The sequence below is a fragment of the Apostichopus japonicus genome, chromosome 2, assembly GCF_037975245.1.
Source record: "Apostichopus japonicus isolate 1M-3 chromosome 2, ASM3797524v1, whole genome shotgun sequence".
In the NCBI taxonomy this organism is placed as follows: domain Eukaryota; kingdom Metazoa; phylum Echinodermata; class Holothuroidea; order Aspidochirotida; family Stichopodidae; genus Apostichopus; species Apostichopus japonicus.
In genome coordinates, this window is record NC_092562.1 from 15,970,817 (window position 1) to 15,991,549 (window position 20,733).

The 20,733-nt window shown below is 36.4% G+C and overlaps 1 protein-coding gene and 1 long non-coding RNA gene across 2 annotated transcripts in view; one reads left to right on the plus strand and one right to left on the minus strand.

The window, feature by feature from the left end:
* Window positions 1-1,399: 1,399 nt before the first annotated feature.
* The window catches only part of LOC139979729 (ras-related protein Rab-3-like), a 60,598-nt gene continuing 41,264 nt past the window's right edge, over window positions 1,400-20,733 (plus strand). The window contains exon 1 of the mRNA XM_071990793.1: window positions 1,400-1,641. The gene's annotated coding sequence lies outside the window, so the exon portion shown is untranslated. The remainder of the gene's footprint in view (window positions 1,642-20,733) is intronic.
* Window positions 11,777-19,914, minus strand: LOC139979736 (uncharacterized). Its single transcript, XR_011797309.1, has 3 exons — window positions 19,384-19,914; window positions 16,179-16,336; window positions 11,777-15,708 (listed from the first exon to the last, which is right to left on the minus strand). It is a non-coding gene; the product is annotated as an uncharacterized lncRNA (long non-coding RNA).

Consider the following 20,733-nt stretch of genomic DNA (forward strand, 5'->3'; position numbering starts at 1 on the left):
TGGTACCTGATAAAATTATGAACATACCTATAGGTATATTATATTATAAACAGACAAGTGACGTGGTAAATATGAATAACTTTTGAATGAGTTTAAAAAGAAAACAAAAGAAAAGAAAGAAAACTTGCTCCTCAAAATAATGACTAACAGCTAAGAGGAAGTTTGTGATAGCTATCAGACAAAGTGAGCAGGATGAAAGCATAAAGTGCGAATACCATGAAATTCATTTTGTATTTTTTTCTTACACTTGAATGATTTAAAATCATGATTCGAGTGAGGGCAGGGGAAGCTGGTCAGGGAAGGGGTGCCAGTGATAATTTTTATAAAAAGGTTTCAGTAGCTTAAATGCATTGAAGACTCGCCCCAAACCCTGTGCGGCCATCTGAAAAAGTTAATTTTCTGTTGCTTGCAAGTGACGTTTTGTTTGTGACGCTACAAAATGCAGACAGTAATGAAACGTGATACCTTGTTATCTTTAGCTGGACCTGAGATGTCCATCGCTGTATCGTTTATACACTGTGCTGTGTGGGTATTGACCGCAGCTGTATGGTCAGATTACCGGCATTAGACGTTTCTTTTTGCGCGAGTCTCCACACCCTTTAAAGTAATGATTGAATTTCTTGTGATGTCTTCAAAACAATTGTGCCATACAATTATATTAGTGTATTCCTATATGACACAGACCCTTAGCGATCAAAAATATTACAAGCAATCTACTGCTCCTTAATTATTACTCATTTATTTCCATTTAATCCATGTTTACAGAAAACTGTCCCACATGCATAATTGACTACATGGAATTCTTTCTTCTTCATTCATTGCAAACCATTAAGATTTATGGCCTAATTTCACAGTTCATGATGCAATCATGTTAGAGGACTATTGTAAAAGCTTATATTTTCAGGCATCTTTCAGATATGGCATCAACAGATAGAAAGCTTAACACAAAATTTGGCGTCAGGATAACTTTACAGGCAGAACATTAATTTTCATATGTTGTAGACTTTTAAAAAATTCATTGCTATCCGGCCATATTGTATACCAACCAATTATCCATCCATAAAATAGTTTATTATAAAATAGGAAATGTTTTTTTATGAAACAAAAATGTATGGAATGCAGGCCAAATGAAGATTCACATAAATTTTGCGAAGGACTTCATCTTGACTGAATTACAAATTAATCTTTAACTTTTCCAAAAAAACAATTGTACAACAACCGTTTGCACAAATTTGTAAAGAATACCTTGATACCCACCCGCACAACCGTGTAACAGACTTGAAACAAGCACACCTACATAAGTCAGACATCTTTTATGCCAATTGTTAGATTCGTATATCCACAGTACATATGTCTTTGGTACTTGTCTCAACTCCGTTCACACACGACAGTGACATTTCTAATATATTACATAGAACACGCGACCAAGAGCCTACTCGTACAATATCGTTATACCAGTATCAATAAATATATTGTGTACACCTACTAGCTACGTTGGTAAATTTCGGCTACCATTGGCATTACCATTGAGAACATTCGCTATCATCTCAGCAGACTACCGGCGTTTGGTAATTCGTGCAAACTCAGTTTAGGAGAATATATCTAATCTAACACGAAGGAATTTGTGAAGCGAAATAAAAGGTAATGTATAAGCATGGGCTTCATTTATTTCAGAAAAAAAGTTTCAAAAGACAATTGACTACCGTATGTTGAATGATAATTGAATTTGTATAGCCTGTGTTATTACAATTGACACTATGCCTATGGACAGCATTTTTACTGTAGAAGGCAGACAATTTACAAACGATAAATGTTTTAACCAAGTGAGACACTAACTTTGATTTTACAGTACAGATAACCAAATATAACGTTAGGGCCGTAGGTTGCTTAACAGTTCGTTAGGTCTAGTTGCAAATTACATTTAACAATGGTATGTTACTTCATGCCTTGTGGCGTGAATTAGTGAAATATAGCTGATTTTCGGTTTCAAAAACGTTGGAGCTTGTGAACAGTGGCCATTAATTTCACAGGCGTAGCCTAGGCATGACTGTTATTTTGTTAGATACAAAGTAGGCTAATATTGTTTAGTGAAATGCTTGGATGCATTCACTGCAAGAGTTGTTGATGCTTCTCTTACTTCACTAGCCCAGCTTAGCCTTGGGCTAATTTCAAACTACTGTAGTACTAGACCTTTACCAATTATGTTCAACTTTCAGCTGTGGTAGGCAAATAATAAGCCCACTTTAGAGTGTTGATTTTCATGCAGGTGTGGTGTTACTGTAGTATATAGCCTACAACACTTCTAGTTCTACACCCCAGAACATTTGCATGATCCCTTCCCCCTCCCAATCTCAAATCTACGTAGGGGTCCCTAAATCCAATATTAAGTATCACAGGCTGTTCTGTAGTAACCTCTGCCCTAGTGTCTGTTGGTTATAAAACAAGTGTGGTGTACTAAATGTGGCATGACAGGGTATTTGTGTGGTGCATTTTAGATCTTCCAACTGTCAAATCTTACTCAATATTGAATTATTTCTGCAAATATAATATAGTAATAACATCAGTTCTGTACTACTAATCATTACCGGTAGACTTGACATAGATTCATGTTGTTACTTGGACATGATATATATATTTTTAATAGCTCCCTATAATGCATCTTGATGTATAACTTCCTTCCTCAATAACAAATAGTGCAATGCAGTTTAAAGTAGGCTATTATGACATTACAGTTTATGTGAAGACTAAATGTGGAGATAAAATGTCCATATTAGAAGCCTTTCAAGTTGATGAACCATTTCTTAAGAAAAGTGTTTTAAGCTGTTCATATAATTCAATGTTCAACAAATGCTTTGTTTTCATGGGCAGTTACAGGTTTCCTGGAGTGGCGCTATATAAATCTACATTACTATTATTATTGTCACTAGGGAGAACAAGCACACAAACGTGTATTCCTAGGCCTTGTTATGGTCTGTTTTCATTATTTCATACTAGTTGTGTATATAAAAGATTGATTACTGGTGAATAAATTAAATTGAGTAGTTTTCTCTGTGTCTCCGTGTAATTCCTTATTTTTCTTTCAGAATGAAGAATTATTTAGGTTTACCATAGACATACATCATACGTGTCATTCCTTGTGTTGTATTGACAAACATGGACTGGTATTAGTTGTACTTAATTGTAAAACTGAATTTTTTGATCAGACAATTCTTGTCTACAAAGACTGAACACAAAGTTCAAAGGCTTCATTTTTACCGATTAGTGAATCCCTGAATCTTGAGGTACTGTACCCATGAGTAAACTGAAAGACATGTTATCCCATCATTTTGTCCCATCAGCAAGGACCTCCCACATCAATCCCCCTCTGCTGACATCATTAATGTAGTCTGCCAAAGGTTAATTTGGGAATTTAAAGTGTAGTATCCAATATTTGTTTGCTTCAGATTCCTATTCATAACTGGAAGATAATCAATAGAAACCATCATTCATCAAGTGACAGATTATGACAAACCCAAGCAGTATTATCTCCTTTCCAAATCCAGATGATTGGTATTAAACTCATTGAAGGGTACAAGGCAGTATGTACAATGTATCCATGTTGTTGAATAACAATAGGTTCCTTTTGTTTCTGGATCGTGGAGATCTGCTTTACTGTAGCATAGAAAGGAACTTTGTCTCAAGGCTCCCTTTCTCTTCATATAATGGTAACTTTAGGAGTTGTTTGAAGAAGTTACAATGCAAGTGAATAGTTTTATTTGATTTCATCCCAATGGCTGTACCAGTGCAACATGGGGACTGGTTAAGTACAGTGCAGTATTTGAAAGAAGGTAGCTTAAGATTTTAAGTGATTAGTAACCCTAATGTTTTGTGTGCAAGTACACCATTAGTCATTCCATTTCTCCACTGAACCTAACATAGTGCATCATGTTATATGCACTATGGGTAGGGCCTTGGTGTCACAGTACAGTAACCAGTCACAATATCGTGGGCGGAATCTTGCTTCCATTATGATAACAAAATGATGGAGCAACACATGTTCCTGACATTTAGAAATCAATTAAATGGCGAATGTGTATGAAAGTGTGAAAAGTCAAGATATTACTGAATAATTTGGGTGGACTGTGATTGTACTGGGCCCTGGGAAGTATGTTACAATCCATAGCTTCCTGTAGAATTCTATGCCAATTGTATAATACTATATGGCTTCTCACCCAGTGTAGATCTTCTGGCAACTTGGCTGTTTGCTTAATATAACTCTGGCTGTCTTAATATATAATGAAAATTATGAAATAAAACATTTAAAAATTCCATCCAAGCAAAAACAAAGAAGTTTCCAAGCTGATTGTTAAATTCCAAATTTCGACCAGTTACTGTAGTTGTTGGGTAAAGCATAAAAGTCATAATTTGTCAGTTTTACTGAAATGTGCCATCTATGATCCTGCCCTGCTGTATAGAGCTTTGTGTGGTGTCTTACATTTTGCCGTGGTGTGCATTGATTGATGGATGTTAATAGAAGTTGAGTATTGACTACTATACACTTGTTTGTACAGAACTGTTAATAAGTCACAAATTTATTGAGTGTTCTCTGTCTGAAATTGACGAAAACTTAATTAAACCATCTCTGCTTACAAGGTGGAGAACGTAGCAATCGTATGTGGAGGACACAACACTGAACACTGCTTTACATTCACTCTACTTTTAATTTACTACTCTACTGGTTATGTCATGTTTGGTTAAAGATTTTAGGATTTAATGTCAGCAGCAAAAGATATGCACGATTCACAACCCATTCAATGATCCTCCCTAATTAAGCGTGTAGCACAGTATTTATCTATTTAATTGATGGAAAGGTAGGAAAATGCATTGCAATATAAATTTTTATTGAAATATATGCCACACTTAGTATTTTTTATTCTAGCAGAACATGTTACCAATTACTAACCAATATGCATGTAATGGAATAGTTTATATACATGTAACCTTTGTCAGTTTTCACTTGGTACAATCAAAACCAGGAATCTAAAGTGTTTTTTAGTTATTTACTCGTGAAAGAGCATGTTTACAGTACATGCTAACAGAAGCATGAATAACAAGCATAGAACACGAACATTTCAGTTGTTTGTCATGTTTTCTATATTTTGACACGGTTCGAGGTTGGAGGCAGTTTATCAGACGTATTCTTCATTTACCTGGCTGCAATCGACAGAATTGCTTCATATCAGTTGTTATTAACTGTTCATATTTCATTTATCTATATGGAGAAATTGTTTTATACAAGCGCAGGGTACAGGGTACGTCATCTTGAAACAACCGAGTGTTTGTTCCGTATTGAAGATGTTGATGAATATCTCTCGGGCAGTAATCTGACTGTCACAGTTAATCGTAACAAACATAAAATTTCCATTCCTTGAATGAAAGGATCTGATTACCAAGACTATAGAGTCTTCTACCCACTCTTCTGTGAAATGATGACGAGATGAGATTGTAAAGATGGAATGGTTACCATGACAATGAGATCAAGAAAATAGGATTTTCAATAGTAGATGAAATAGTTAAAATTGGAGGAGCTGGAATGGGATGGGTGGGGGGGGGGGTTGTGGGGGGGGAGAGAAGTCAGGAGACAAAGTAGAATAGTTGATAAACCTATCAGTTGATGACTTAATACGACATTGATTTAAGTGGTGCACAAGATTGCTGCACAACACAATCAATAATTGATATTATGATGGTATTTTGTGACCAATACACTTGGTTTCAAAAGTCAAAAGTCTGTCGGAAATGAATCAATTTTTACAAAGAAGGAGTTGCATTATTCTGCACACCTACTATTGACATTTATGAGCATCACTGGATATATTTCTATGGCTCGCCTAATTAGTAAGTAAAAGTTTAAGTTGTTATTTTTATTTGATAGCCTATATTTTTGGTTGCCACATGTGCAAAAACTTTGTTTTTTCAAAGTTTTGAGGATTCATTTGGGTCAAAGTTTTGGATAATTTGGGGAAAAAGTTGGGTGGTGAACTTAAGTTATGTACTTATAGTAATTTATGAAGAACACCAGTTTCCTGAAATTTATTATATAGTGGACCATATGCTACACATTGACCCTGCCCCTTTCATCTCAGTCTGTAGCTATGTTAATTTAACTGTAGTTTTTGGTTCCTTGCTTTAGCAAAAGGAACCTATGCAGTCAGGTTGGCGTGTGTGTGTATGTATGTATGTGTGTGTGTGTGTGTGTCTGTGACACTTGCTTGGGTACGCTCTATCTCAATAAGGGAATGTTGGATTGAGGCCAAACTTGGACTATAGATCCGCCATATGGAGAAGGTGTGCCCTATTGTTTCTGGTGCCCACAAAGGTCACCAAAGGTCAGTTATGGTCCAAAAACCGAAAATATTAAAACTGCAATAACTCCCAGTGCCAATGTGTGACAAGATTGATATTTTGGGACAAGTTGTGAACTGGTTAGGGGAGCATTTTCAAACTTAACGGTCATGTGATCCGAGGTCACCAAAGGTCAATTAATGATAAAAAACTAGTATTTTTGCGATAACTTGAGAACGAAATGTCCGTTAGGGTTGGGAGTTGCTTCAATGTTATTCAATTGTCGACCCGCATCTGGGTGACCCTTGACCTCAATTTGACCTCTGGTGACCTTTACGTGTTTTTGGGGATTTTTACAGTTTTGATGCTATTTTCAGATGTCAAAGGTACCTTCTGATCATAAATGTCAATAGGTTGACCCTGTGTGACCTTTATGTGCGAAGTTATATGGGGTCAAAGTTTTTCGGTCAGAGTTAGGATGGTTGTACAGACTTGTTGTTTTGTTTTTTGGAATCAGGAGATTAAACTACATCTGAAACCAAGGTCAAAAGGTCAAAGGTCACATTAGAAAAAATGTGCTTATTTTGGGAGGAAACGAGCAAAAAAGGAAATGTTTGGTTTTGATGCTAGATTTGGATATCAAAGGTACCTTCCGATCAAAAATGTCAATTGGTTGACACCCGTGTGACCTTCGTGTGCGAAGTTATACCAGGTCAAAGTTAATTTTCAGACATTTAATGCAACAACTCCCAGTTCCAAGGTGTGACATGGTTGATATTTTTGGACAAGTTGCAAATGGTATAGGGAAATATTTTCAAACTTAACGGTCATGTGATCCGAGGTCACCAAAGGTCAATTAATGTTAAAAAACTAGTATTTTTGGGGCAGAAAATGGGTAAAGAAAAAATGTTTGAATTTGTATAGTTTGATGCTCAAATTTAGGTCTCATCAATCAAAAATGTCAATAAGTTGACCCAAGGTGACCTTTGTATGTTAAGTTATATGAGGTCAAAGTTAATTTTCAGACATTTAGTGTAATAACTCCCAGTGCCAAGGTGTTACACAGTTGATATTTTGAGACAAGTTGCAAATGGTATAGGGGAATATTTTCAAACTGAAGGGTCATGTGATCCGAGGTCACCAAAGGTCAATTAATGATAAAAAACTAGTATTTTGGCGATAACTTGAGAACAAATTGTCCGTTAGGGTTGGGAGTTGCTTCAATGTAATCCAGTTGTCGACCCGCATCTGGGTGACCCTTGACCTCAATTTGACCTCTGGTGACCTTTTCGTGTTTTGTAGATTTTTACAGTTTCGATGCTATTTTCAGATGTTAAAGGTACCTTCTGATCATAAATGTCAATAGGTTGACCCCCATGTGACCTTCGTGTGCGAAGTTATATGAGGTCAAAGTTAATTTTCAGACATTTAATGCAATAACTCCCAGTTCCAAGTTGTGACAAGGTTGATATTTTTGGAGTAGTTGCAAATGGTATAGGGGAATATTTTCAAACTTAAGGGTCATGTGATCCGAGGTCACCAAAGGTCAATTAATGATAAAAAAACTAGTATTTTTGCGATAACTTGAGAACAAATTGTCCGTTAGGGTTGGGAGTTGCTTCAATGTAATCCAATTGTCGACCCGCATCTGGGTGACCCTTGACCTCAATTTGACCTCTGGTGATCTTTTCGTGTTTTGTGGATTTTTACAGTTTCGATGCTATTTTCAGATGTTAAAGGTACCTTCTGATCATAAATGTCAATGGGTTGACCCCCATGTGACCTTCATGTGCGAAGTTATATGAGGTCAAAGTTAATTTTCACACATTTAATGCAATAACTCCCAGTGCCAAGGTGTGACCAGGTTTATTTTTTTGGACAAGTTGCAAATGGTATAGGGGAATATTTTCAAACTTAACGGTCATGTGGTCCAACGTCACCAAAGGTCAGCTAATGTTAAAAAAGTAGTATTTTGGGGGGAGAAAATGGGCAAGAAAAAATGTTTGAATTTTTACAGTCATGCTCTATTTAGGTCTCACCTTTCAAAAATGTCAATTGGTTGACCTTCGGGTGACCTTTGTGTGTGAAGTTATGTATACAAGTTCAAAGTTAATTTTTTTTAATTTAATGCAATTAAATCTCAATGCCAAGGTGTGACATGGTTGATATTTTGGGACAAGTTGTGAACGGGGTGGTGGAACATTTTGAAACTTAAAGGTCATGTCATCTGAGGTCACTAATGTTATCATATCTGTTGACTCGCTTGTAGGTCTCTTATATTTCTTACATTTTCGACGCCATACTTAGATCTCAAAAGTGCCTTTTGATCCAAAATCCGATCACATTTTGTGATCACAAAAGTGTTGGTTATAGTGTTGGTTACTTTATGGGAACATGTAGGACCACAATTACTTGGACTATTTGAGCCCAATCTTGCTTGATAATATTATGTGTATTGTCATATACCCCAAGCAAGGAACCACAGTGCCCTTGGGCTCTTGTTTTTTTAAATTTTTTATCAGTATACAGTAATACTTGCAACAGTACAAGAGAAGAAGTTTTAATTAAATGAATGAGATCCACTTTGCAGTGTTTCTAACGAAAATGCTTTAAATATTTTGAGTTTTGAGTTCAAAGGGAGGAATGTTGTATTTGAATATATTCTGAATATAATCGCACTGTATATCATGATCACACTGAATACAAACTACAATGCCAGTTTTGCATGAAAGGTATCAAATCCTTTCAAGAAAGAAAGAAAGTAAGCCTGTTACAATTATAATTTTTGAACAATACCTGACCGCAGTTGTTAGTTTTCTCCCTTTTGAGTTTGATTGTGATTAGTCCTGGGCTGTATAGAGGTCACTTGGATATGCATTGTAAAACTCGTACTGAGTGAAGGTCTTCATGCTATGCCAGTTTCGTTAATTGTACCCCAAATCTCTTTAGCAACAGGTGATTGGTATTTGTATCCATGGAACCCTCTATGATCCCTGTCCTACAGTAGTATATTAAACATCATTTTCTTCAATGACATTACTGTTTACACACTGAACACATACTGAGATAAAACGAAGCCGTAGAAGAAGTTTCACCTTTATGCTTCTCTTTCGTACATTTGACCGATTTTGTCTTTACTTCTGCAGTCACATTTCTTTTTTTGCCATGGTATGAATATTATTTGGCTAAATTGTGTCAGGTAGATAGGTTTCCACATTACAGTATGTAGCATTATAGAGAAATTTTGAGCTCTATTGCTACAATGAGGTTAGTAAATCCTTGTAAAAACAGAACACAGGCTATTGCTGTCTTCATGGTATTTGTTTGTTCATGGTTTTGTTCCCTATCTGCCATGAGTTCATGTTTTCTCCTACTTGTCATTTATATCTAAAGCATTTTTTAAATAATCAGCCTCAGACACTGACACATATAGCATACATGTACTTCAGCTGTTGTTGAACAGTAATTTTAGTACCAATTTGCTCCTATAACGAGTGTCCCACCCTTAAACTGTTAAATATGGCAACTTTTGTACAAAACTGATATAGTAATTCTCCCTCTGCTAGACTAATGACATTATTTATGGTTGAAATACACTTTTAGTTGTCATGACTACACTGAATGGTGATATTTACTTACTTAGTCCTCAACTCCCTGTGAAATCACTTCACAAAAAAAAGACTAAATACAGAATAGTACTCTGTACCATGACTCCTTTCTTCTGCGTGGACGTAAATTGTGGATGTAAATTATGCAAGATTGGATGTGTACTCAAATAAGAAAAGAGAAAAGGAATCGATTTGGGAATTGTCTTCATTAAATTTCCTGAAGCTAATATCGCCAGACGTAAGAATAAAAAAGAAAAGAAAACTTTGATATTATTTTTCAAAAAGATTCAGACTAGCCAATCTGTAAATTAGATTTGGATAAATGATATATGGACATCCCATTTCAACAAAGGCATGTATGTGAGTGTTCGCTCAGTCCTTTGCTAAGAGGAATCGCTAACTTTAAGATTGTGTTGATATAAATAATGGAAGTAGATGATAGATCTTGCTTCTGTACCCAGTTGCTGAGAGAAATATATCTCATTGGAGCATTTGAGTATTATTATATTTGAAAATGAAATTGAATTTTACAGTTTGGAATTTTGTTGTTGAATGTCACAGCTATTTTGTTTCTGCTGAAATGTGTAACTGACTATTCAGTGCACAGGTTAACATAAAGTGGCCTTTGCACTGATTTTGGTTGATTTTGCTACTATATTGGTTTCTAAAATCCCATCCCATGTGCAGTACATTACTTTGAGTGTTCATGCTCAGTTTCAAATAAAAGGCCAAAAATTTGTAAAATCTTGCAAAGTTCCAATTTTTTTTTTTTTTCCATGTGAATAAAACTTATAATGCATTGTTTCGTTTAGCTGTTCCGTTACTCACATCCCTTGGTAATTGAAGAAAGACTTTTGCATCCCCTATACCAGCGAATACCATGAATGCAATGAATGCTTTTGTCTATAAATTTGTTACTTCTGCCTGTAGCTTTGTACCCCCTGTCATCCTGCCTCGCACCCACATGCAGGGTAGGAAATATTGCACTAACCTCTAATTGATTCTTATGTTTTGGGGCTAAAACTTTCCCCTCCTCCCTCCCCTCCCCACCTCCCTCTCCTCCTCCCTCCCTCTCCTCCCTCTCCTCCTCCCTCCCTCTCCTCCCTCCCCTCCTCCCTCCCCTCCTCCCTCCCCTCCTCCATCCCCATTATCCCTCCCCGTCTGTTTGAGCAAACAGTTGGCACCTTACAGCTATTATAGCATACAGTGTAGGTTGCTGCATGCTTGGCACCTTATAATCACTTTGCAACACATTGCGGAAACTATCTAAACTATGAAGGTTGGTGATTTGTGTGTAATATAGTGTACAGGACGAGACAAATCACATGATATCTATATACAGCTGGAATATACCCCTACGAGTAAAAATCTGTACTTTATTTTGAGAGTATCGTCAAGTGGTACTCTGCTCCTTATAGCTGCAATAAAATCTATGCCCTTTCATTTACCAACGTGCACTTGAAGTTAGGGTTAGTTAGGGCTAAGTACATTAATCCTCTCCCTAGCTGGTAAGAGTATAATCTGGAGTTCCGAATTTTTTTTGTTAAATTGTTCTTAACGAACCAGCATCACATGCTTCAATTGGGTGCTATAATTACTGATGATGGAAGTTCCTCTGGTCACATGATGTACAGGTATACTTGAAATCTAAAGCTTAAGATTGCAATCGGACGAACTAAGGTTTGCAATGGGACAAGTGGAGATTGCGAGGTTCTTTGTTACTGATACTTAACCTGTAACTAACTAACATTTAAAAGGTTAATCGAGTTGAATCCTAAGATGTAGTGTCAAAGCTGACATACATGTTATAAAAATGCCACTGATTAGGGGGGAGGGGGGGAGGGAGGGGAGTGGTATGCATTTAGGTAATTGAACAGAATAATGGGTAATTACATGGCATAATAAACTGCTCAAAATTTTGTACATTAGTTTTGAAGGCCCTGAATATAATAAAGAAGCTAGGTTGCTGTATAAAAAACTGCTATACATCTTTTCACGTGTATCGCATTTGACCACTTGGATTGCATTTTCATGTGATACTGGATAAAATATTCATTGTGAACATGATAACCCCTAAAGTAAGGGTTGGATGAATGTCATACTTAATGTACTACCAAAGCTGGGCTGATGAGCTTCTTACATGATAGGTACAGTAGATCTGCTTTGTGCAAGAATCGTGCTGATCAGTAATGGCTAAACATATATCTTAGTTTCTAGTGTTACTGTTTAAATGTTCTCATACAAAGTATGGCAAGGAATCACTAAGCCTATCAGCTTTCTGGGGTGTCACATATGCTGTACACATACTGAAGTTGCTCTAAAATCATAGAACCATTGATAATTCTCAATAATGTTGTATTTAACAGTTAATAAGTTCTGTTTGAAATCCACATCTGTTTTCATGACAGATTTTTATACACTGTAGATACCACTGTCTCATCAAGCAGATCAATTCTAATTGTTAAAACTCAGAACAATTCACCAGAAAACAACTACTTGTGGGTAATATAGCCTGTTCTAACACACATGCTGGGTTTGCCTTTGATTTAAAAGCAAAGATTGTCTGATGGCAGGGTTGAAAACTCAAAAGGCAATTTTTGGATGAGATGACCTGTATTTTTTTTCCTCTGCATGGGCAGATAAAGTATTTTGTGAATAGATCCTCTTGGTTTTATGGTTCAATGGTGTAGTACAGTAGGTCACTGGCTCTACACAGTGTTGCTATAATGCGTTATACACATGTATTTGTATTATACTTTCAATACTTTTGGCTCTACACAGTGTTGCTATGCGCTATACACATGCATTTGTATTATACTTTCAATACTTTTGCTGTACAGTGCTGGATGGATGCCTTTACATATGTTGCTAACTCTTCAAACATACCAAGGTTTTAGTCAACTGTGGAGGCTGTATGTAGTCAATAACAAAACAAAGGTTTACCAGAAGTTAAACCAAACAGTTTTGTTAGTTTTTGTAGTGAAAACTCTGGCATCATGTCCGCTGATGATACAGATATGTACTACGCTATGTACATGAATTATAGTAAACCAAAGAAGGTATTTTGTATCCACTGTATTTGCCTTATTTCTTTATTTTGTATTTATCCTTTCAAGCAGACCATATTGAACTCTGAAGTACTGTTAAGGTGTATTGTTTATTACAGTTGCTACAAACTTATAATACCTAAGAGAACAATATCCCTTTACAGTGTGGTTTATATTGTGCAGAAAGTCGTTAGTGACTACTTTGTGTGTTTAAGCTTAATCAACAAATATTTACATGATGACCTTAGGCACAGATTTATTTTGATATGCTATGTACCTTCAGGTAATACTTCTATAACACTTTGATTATTAAGAAATGACACTTTTAACAGCTGACGTTCATCAATTAAAGTGATTTGACCATGTTCTTTTGTTTAATGCATAGGCCATTATGTCAGTCCTCAGATGCAAGCAAATATGGAACGTGAAAAGGACCACAACAAAAGGATGATGTTAATGATGATCAAATTTTATACGTTCATATACTAAAAAACTTACGATCATGTACTAAACATATACGATGATGTACTAAGAAACTAAGATGTACATCAGAACATATAGGATGATGTATTTAAAAAACTAAGATGTACATCAAAACATGCGATGATGTACTAACAACGTAAGATGTACATCAAAACATATACGATCATGTACTGAAAACTTGTGATGATGATGAAAAAGTGCAAGTTACAAAAAAGTGGCGTATGAATATCCATTATTGTCGTTTAAATACGCGTATGAATATAATATATAAGGAATATAGGAATATCAAAGTTGATACCGAAGCCCTGCCCCTAATGGTTCTTAGTGAGTTTACACTGAATATTCATACTCGTATGCACATGCCACATATGAATATACATACGCGTATGCAGACGCCACTTTTTTTTAACATAACATTATTAGTACATGATCGTATTCGTTTTGATGTACATCGTACGTTTGTAGTACATGATCGTATATGTTTAGAACATAACATGATCGTATACTTTTAGTGCATGATCTTAAATGTTTGGTACATGATCGTAAATTTTTAGTACATGATCGTGTATTTCTAGTACATGATCGTAAGTTTTCAGTACATGATCCTATAAAATTAGATCATCATTAACATCATCATATGTTGTGGTCCTTTTCGCGTTTCCATAAGCAAAACTTGTGAAACCCTTGTAAACATGTACACCCGCACTATACCTTACGTCAGATTCATGAAGAAAATTGCTCATGTTACATCATCGAAACCACAATGCATGTTTGCATTCTGGTTTACTTTCTTCTAAATTTACTAGAAATGAAGGTAGTGTGGTGTGGTTGTGCTATGGATGAAAATTATTATGGGAATTTTGTATGATTGCATAAGTATCAAATTGCAAAGTATATACTTTATCACAAAAATGTATAAACTAATAATTTGTTGTTATTGAGCACAAGAACCAAATTCTTTTCTGTGAAGGTCAGAGTCTTTTGAGGTCAGTCGGAAAATGTTAAAAATGTTGTTACGTCTGTAGCTATCAAATTTAGAACTGAAAACCTTGTAAAATGTTCATATGATATTTCAAGGGGAAAAAATGAATAAATTGTAAAAAAAAATATATAATCCTGAAAAGCTGCAAGGAAGGAATACATATTTTTACAATGTTTTTGCTTTGATTCAAGAAGTAGTACACTAATACAAGGTTTCCAAGGGCTGTAAAGACTTTTTTGGTACATGAAATACAGAAGACTATGTAGATTACCTTTCAGATATTGCATTGAAGGAAACCAATGGTACATTATGCATAATAAACACCCATAAAGATTCAAGGAATCATGTATACTTTAACAGGGTTTGCATCTCATATGTATGTAGTAAAGCATACTAGGGTAAAACAATGGTGTCAATTGTCATAAAACACTAGCCTAACCTAACCAGATAGTCTGCCAGGTTCCATCTGGTCTGAAATATGGTCTACCAGGATACAGGTGGTCTGCCAGGATCCATCTGGTCTGAAAGGTGGTGTACCAGGATACAGGTGGTCTGCCAGGATCCTTCTGGGCTGAAATATGGTCTACCAGGATACAGGTGGTCTGCCAGGATCCATCTGGTCTGAAAGGTGGTCTACCAGGATACAGGTGGTCTGCCACGATCCTTTTGGGCTGAAATATGGTCTACCAGGATACAGGTGGTCTGTCAGGATCCATCTGGTCTGAAAGGTGGTCTACCAGGATACAGGTGGTCTGCCAGGATCCTTCTGGGCTGAAATATGGTCTACCAGGATACAGGTGGTCTGCCAGGATCCATCTGGTCTGAAAGGTGGTCTACCAGGATACAGGTGGTCTGCCAGGATCCATCTGGTCTGAAAGGTGGTGTACCAGGATACAGGTGGTCTGCCAGGATCCTTCTGGGCTGAAATATGGTCTACCAGGATACAGGTGGTCTGCCAGGATCCATCTGGTCTGAAAGGTGGTCTACCAGGATACAGGTGGTCTGCCAGGATCCTTCTGGGCTGAAATATGGTCTACCAGGATACAGGTGGTCTGCCAGGATCCATCTGGTCTGAAAGGTGGTGTACCAGGATACAGGTGGTCTGCCAGGATCCATTTGGTCTGAAATATGGTCTACCAGGATACAGGTGGTCTGCCAGGATCCATCTGGTCTGCCAGATGTTCTGCCATGATCCATCTGGTCTGCCATGATCCATCTGGTCTGACAGATGGTCTACCATCTGGTCTGACAGGATCCATCTGGTCTGCATAATGTGGGGAAAAAAGGTTCCAAAATGCCATAGGTAGCTTATACTTAAACAATTTGCATATCAAAGGGAGACCTTCTTTTTGTCGGTGTGTGAGACCTAAGGTTTGTCAGAAAGTTGGTAACTCTTTTGTACCTCACATTTCTCAAATACTGGTATAAGGCTTGAATACTGACTGTATCTAAAGACTGTTCAGAGTCTTTCCTTGTGCTCGGATTCAGTGTCTGGGTTTCAGGCAGCAAAGCATAAAAGCCCTGTGTGTTTTCTGCAGTATAGTCATTTTATTTTTTCTTAGCTTCTAAGGGCAAATTCTGGCAGGGTGGGTTTGCCAGGTCTGGGGCAACCTCCTATTACTATCTTTCCTGAATAGCTCCTTTCTTTCTTAAAGCTTCCTTTGTTACTCTAGAAAATGCTCAATTGTCTGTTTTCCATCATCCCCCCCCATAAAAAAAGAAGTTCCAATTTACCTGCAGGAGCTGGAACAGGTCTGTCACTCTGACCATGCATGCATTGCAGTTTAGTCATAGGCTTGTGTGTGCCAAGAAGCCCACGGTTCCTTTTGCTCAGTGGAGAAGTTAAGAAGATTTCAAGAGATTTTGGAGGCTACAAATTCTTAAGCCAGCTGCTGTTTAAGAGAATTAAGAGAATACCAACCATAGTGATCATTCATTGGGTGTAGGAATAAACCTTGAATTATTGGGAATTGGATCTTTTACTTGAGAGAAGAGGGATTACCACCTGTAATCCACAGTACACTTCTTCTATTAAACTACTGTGGTGTTGGATATTAGTATTAAACCAACAGTATGTTGCAAACATGGCAAGAATAGAATTACTGAATCATGCATGGATCTTTCAGTCTAAGGTATTAAAGCTCAGTGTGTCTCCCAATACAGCTGAAGCTATTCCATTATACGTACATTAGCTAATTATGTTGAACACTTATCCATGTACAGTACTCTACTGTGTGTTGTACTGTACAGTACAGTACTCTAATGTACAGTACTGTATAGTACTGTACAACTGTTCGTAAACCATGCTTGAAGACCTATGGTTACAGAAGCTTCGAATACTCTGGCTCTTATCTCTGGAAAAAGTTACCAGATCACATTCGAACATCCTCTAAACTTTCTACATTCAAAAGTCTACTTAAGACCCATCTTTTCACTTGTTCTTTTGTAAATTAATCTGCTTCTTTGTAAAGCGCCTTGAGCAGTGACTTTTGTCTTCTGATTTGGTGCTATATAAGTCTCATTTATTACAGTACTGTACAGTTGAACAGTACAGTACTCTACTGTACAGTACTCTACTGTACAGTACTCTACTGTACAGTACTCTACTGTACAGTACTCTACTGTACAGTACTCTACTCTACTGTACAGTACTCTACTCTACTGTACAGTACTCTACTCTACTGTACAGTACTCTACTGTACAGTACTCTACTGTACAGTACTCTACTGTACAGTACTCTACTGTACAGTACTCTACTGTACAGTACTCTACTGTACAGTACTCTACTGTACAGTACTCTACTGTACAGTACTCTAATGTACAGTACTCTACTGTACAGTACTCTACTGTACAGTACTCTACTGTACAGTACTCTACTGTACAGTACTCTACTGTACAGTACTCTACTGTACAGTACTCTACTGTACAGTACTCTACTGTACAGTACTCTACTGTAGAGTACTCTACTGTACAGTACTCTACTGTACAGTACTCTACTGTACAGTACTCTACTGTACAGTACTCTGCTGTACAGTACTCTACTGTACAGTACTCTACTGTACAGTACTCTACTGTACAGTACTCTACTGTGTGTTGTGTTGGGTAGTAAACATGTTCTTCTATGAATCAGAGGCCTGATGTCATGTTTAGCTAGAGGTACATACTATCAAAGCTTTAATTCTTAATTGCAGTATTTGATACCGGGGTAACATTCGATTTGGATAACATTTATGCTGCAGACTGGTTCTTCTCTATGGATTCAAATCTTGCTATGAGTGTGATCTGAATTAAAAAGTCTCTATTTTGTTCCAGTAATTCTGAGGTTTTTGTTGGAAGTCTATGTCTAATCTGGATGTAGGCTCTAGGTCACAGAATCTGTCCCTAACTATCTTCACATAGAGGAAACAGCTGATTTCTGGTTTCAATGAAAAGAGTTGACTGCCACACTGTGTGGTTGACTTCCCATACTATATATATATTGGAAGAGATAGTTAACACAAAAAGTGAAGGGTATGAACTACCACATGGCATTTTGGCTTGCTTACAGTGTACTGTGGTTAAGTACACAGTATTGTAATTATTGACTTTAATACTGTATGTCTGTACATGTCCCCCCTCCCTCTAATATGTTCAGACTACTGTAGTAATATATATATAATAGAGCAATTATGCACTAGCACATCTCTGACCAGACCACAGGATAATTTCATAACCCTAAATCAGGGCTTGAAGACAATGCATCGTACTCATGGGAAGTTAAAAACAGCTTTACCAGTACCTGGAATTTGTTGCAATTCTGGAGTAATTTCAAGTTCTTCTGGAGTTATTTGGAACTGTCAAAATTTCGCCAGTATTTCACATGATTTTGGAAAACCTCATTTGTAGTTTGTTACAGAATACACTGATAACCTTCCAATTTATCCCCCTTGTAGTATCTCAGGTTAACTAAAAAAAAAAAATAAAAAAAAAAACAGGAAAAAATCTAACCCTAATTTTAGCAACTGACTGTTTTTTGTGTGAAAGCCTTGTAAACATGATATCTCCCGTTGGTCAAACTTTGATGACTCATAATGTGATTCATAGTTCACATAAACATTATCCAATGCCCATAGATCTATGACATTCTATACCTGTAGACACAGTAACTTCACCATGAAAAAAACGTGTCAATTTGAAAACAAAGTACTTAAAAAATATTTCCAATGGGTAAGGAATCACTAAGCCTTTTGACTTTCTGGTTAACTTTCCTGGTATTGCTTAGCCATGTTCTGGTACAAAAGTGCAAGACTATGTTCATGCCCCACCCTCTAAACCTAAAGCTACTGTATTTTTCGCTACGGACTGGATTTTTGGCTTCCCTGGTGCCGCTTAGCAATGTTCTGGTGCCAAAATGCCAGACTATCGTCACGCCCCACCCCCTGAATGTAACTATTTGAACCTAGTGGTGAGAATCACTTGACGACAGCAAACAATGGAACTATTAATAGTTACCAGTATTGACCCAATTTTAGCTTATACTAATTCCTTGTTAAATGTTTTGATAACTAATTTTTCCTGGTGGTTCTAAATCTCCAAACTTCCAGACATTAAACAGTGTAAAATTATATGATTCAATGTCTTAATATAGGTTGCAATAAAATGCTCATTGAGGGAGACCATTATTTGACTCTCTAGCATATAAAGAAAGTTTTTCCTTCAAATGTGGTGAAATGATCAATGTTATGTTGACAGACACTAATTCAGTGCAAACATACAGCTTTATTTCAATGCTGCAATACTCAATAGGCTTTTTTAAATATTTTTTAACAGTACTCTATAGTCATATAATTATAATGGAAATGAGGTTACCAGCATATTTAATGAAGTTTATGAGGTTCAAAGTGAGGGGGCTCTTTTTAATTGATAACTTCAGTCTCAATGACCTAAACATTTTCACTACCTGTTCTTGCCTTGTTTTGTTGAATGATGAATGTCGACCAGACTCTGGTTGTCTTGGACTCGGACTACGACCGGCTGAACACGAACTTTGAGATTTCATCTGCTGGAATCGACATCGGGCCTATTTATACCGATGGTCAATAGGTCACCATTTTTATCTTGACGCTCTTTTGTGATCTTTTCTCTTTATTTTTGGACATCACACTTCTCAGCAGTGCTCTGTTTAGTTTTTATTGATGTTGACGTTGTTTGGTTTGGAAGTACTTGAAGGATATCACTTTTGTTGACGCAATTCAGAAAGGTTTCCAAATGGACATTTGATTGTAGTTGCACCTTAGGTGTGACACTTAAAATTCCCTTAATTATAGTGTCAAAAGGGTTGCAAATAGTGAGATACAAAATACAGACTGCAAGAATTGAAATTGAAATTTTATCCTGCTAGATTTACTCTGCAAGTTTTTGAGGTGGATTTTGCTTTGAAATTATCATTAATTAGTCTTTGGTGGTAGCATATTCCACACCATCTAAAAGAAACCCTATAAAAGAAAAAATGCAGAAAATGTTTACAAGAAAAGTATAACAACTGATATGGGGAATAATGAAATTAACCTGTTTGCAAGTGAAATCATAAAGTTTTTCAAATGCTCCAGGAGTTCAATATGTAGAAAAATGTTTTAAGTAACCGGCCACATTTATAACATAACATTTGTAGCCATGAAGATCATACAATTGAGCAAATCAAATTGTAATTTTGTCACAATGGTATTTGAGAAATATGTTAACATTTCACCCCCTCCCCCACCCCACCCCACCCCCCCCCCAAACAAAGAAGAAGAAAAGGGTTGACTTAAATACTTTTGGTAGCAAATGTACTTAGGCCTAACCTACTTCTTTGCATATTATAATAGGGATGAAAATTTTGTTGTCAAAATTAGTTAAGGAGTTAATTAATGGTGGAAACTATAATTACATGTAAACATGATGACTATGTAGTATCTGTATGGAATATTGCATTTATAGCTCATATGACTATTAAGTAGTGATAAGAGGAACATATATATTAGCTAATGACAGAAATGAAAATCAATACATCTAATATTTAAAAAAAAAATTGATTTGATCTTCAGTTTCCTTAGCGGTAGCAAGCATTAACTCAAAACAAGATAATATTTGATAAGAACTAAGCCAGCTCTATAAATAGATTGTAAATTCACCAAATTGAGATGAATTTATAGTGAGTTGTTAGTTTATTACTGATTCTCGATTCTGACAATTTTATTACCTTAATGACATCATATCAAAGCAAAAGCTATTCGAAGTGTATATGAATGTAAGACAACATAAAACAAAA